Genomic DNA, 2,152 nt, shown 5'->3' with positions numbered 1-2,152 from the left:
AACAATCCCGGGAATTCAAACCCGGCCAAAATATCAACCACAATTCCAACAACAACAATACTAACAACTTCCATATTCAATCAACTTACTACTTCTTCCAAAAACTTTCTAACTTTAATGAAAACAATAACAACCTCATAATCTATATTCCAACAACATCATACTAAATAAAATTGACTCATTCTCTTCCATTTTTTTCACCATAACCACACGGCCAACACCAACATACACACTACAACTTCTCAAAATTCATTCAACTTCCATTTTCCACATATCATTCACAACAATAACAACCAAACACTAATTAAAATAATTGAAGCATGACTCCTACACATATATACATACACACGGCCATGTACTATATTTCTCTCCTTCATGAATTTCATCCATTTTAGCATACTACAACACATATAAACCATATATAACACATAAAACAAGATCAAAACTCACCTTTCTTCTTCAACTTCTCACTTGACTACAACTTGACAATTTGTATGATTTTGAATTTTTCTTGCTCCAACAACAACTCCACCTTGTTAATCACCCTTTACTTGGTAGAAAATAATTTTTGAAGAATTTTTATCAATTTTTCCTAGGAAATTTGATCTTGGCCGAAATGGCCTTCAACTTTTCTCCTTCTCTTTCTTGTTCTTCAACTTCTTGAATATTCTAGAGGTTGTGTGATAAAGATGACTTAGTCATCTTATTTATTGACCAAATTTTATGTAATATGGGCTTGGGCCATAACCATGGCCGGTTGGGCCTCACAAATTTGGGCCTTATTATTTTTTTGATTTTTTTGGGCCAACTCGGTTTGGTCCCGAGTTGGGCCTATCCCACTGACCTTTCGACCTTAAAACGTTCATATCTCCTTGTACCGACGTCACCTGGGGACCCACGACCTATGGTTGGAAAGCTAATTCAATTATCTACAACTTCTAGTTCTTGGTACGTTTCCAAATTCCAAACTTATAATACCGTTTTTGCCCCTTGAAGTCAGATCACCCGAAAACGTTTTCTTAAAAATATTCGTTTGGAGGACTTCCACTTTGATTTGGCCCAAGGGTCCTTCTTGAGTCGTGTTTAACTTCTCATATGTGATTCATATGAATTTTTTTTAGATGTCCCAAAAAAAAATCTCGATGTGTGGGTCCCACCTCAGCAAATAATCTGACGTTCAAAAATACGGGATATAACACTTTCTTTTGGACCAAAATATCAGGAAGCAGACAATTTCTAAATTTATGCGCGTGTAGTGTATTTGTATCAAAACACATGTTTTCCGAGATTAATTCAAATGAAAGACTGAGTTTTTGAGGGCCAAGGCCCTTCGGCCCAACTTAACACATTTTTTCAGAAAAGAGATAAGAGAAAACATGTTTTGGGCTGAGCCCAGTAAGTAAAAAAGAAATAAGACTTGGGTCGAAAACCCAACAGATCTTAACCATTTTTTCAGAAAAGAACATAAGTTTGGGCCAAAGCCCAATGTCAAAAATGTCGTTTTCTTAGGTTATAAAAAAATTGGGTTTTAAAGATAAAATTCAAAGACCAAAAGTTAGTTGGATATATAAAAAAGTATGTCATTTTTTTTTCACTAATTGTTTATACTATTCTTTTCAAAAAAATGATGTGCAAAAAAATGACAGACTTTTTTCGGGAAATAAACACCAAATAAACAGTTCATGTGAATACTCACACATTGGAATTCGAAGGTCAATCGTATAGTATGGATCCTTAATACTAGGGTGTCTAACACCTCACCAGAAACCTTATCTAGAACTTTGGATTAAGAAGGATTTTTCACGGTGTATGAATAAACCATTCAAAACTGGTTTTCCTAATTTCCTAAAATTTAGGTGGAGACTCTTTTAAAACAATGTCTGAAAGAGCACCAACGACTTCGAAGAAGCTTTTTCCGAGCGCTAACCCTGCCCGCGAAAATGTGAACCATAACATACACAAATGTACCATACTAAATTAACTTCTCTTCATTTCAACAATATTACTGGTTCCTTACGTCAATCTCTGAATGCACTCCATGTCATGACCTAAACAGCTGTGAGTGGCACCCACACTAAATCTCCTAGTAGGTGAACCATCCCCTTACCCAATTATCAAACCATTTAAAACAATTATAAATCGATAACCAGAA

This window comes from Lycium barbarum, chromosome 11, assembly GCF_019175385.1.
Source record: "Lycium barbarum isolate Lr01 chromosome 11, ASM1917538v2, whole genome shotgun sequence".
NCBI classification, from domain to species: Eukaryota; Viridiplantae; Streptophyta; class Magnoliopsida; order Solanales; family Solanaceae; genus Lycium; species Lycium barbarum.
Note: the sequence above shows the minus strand (reverse complement) of the source record.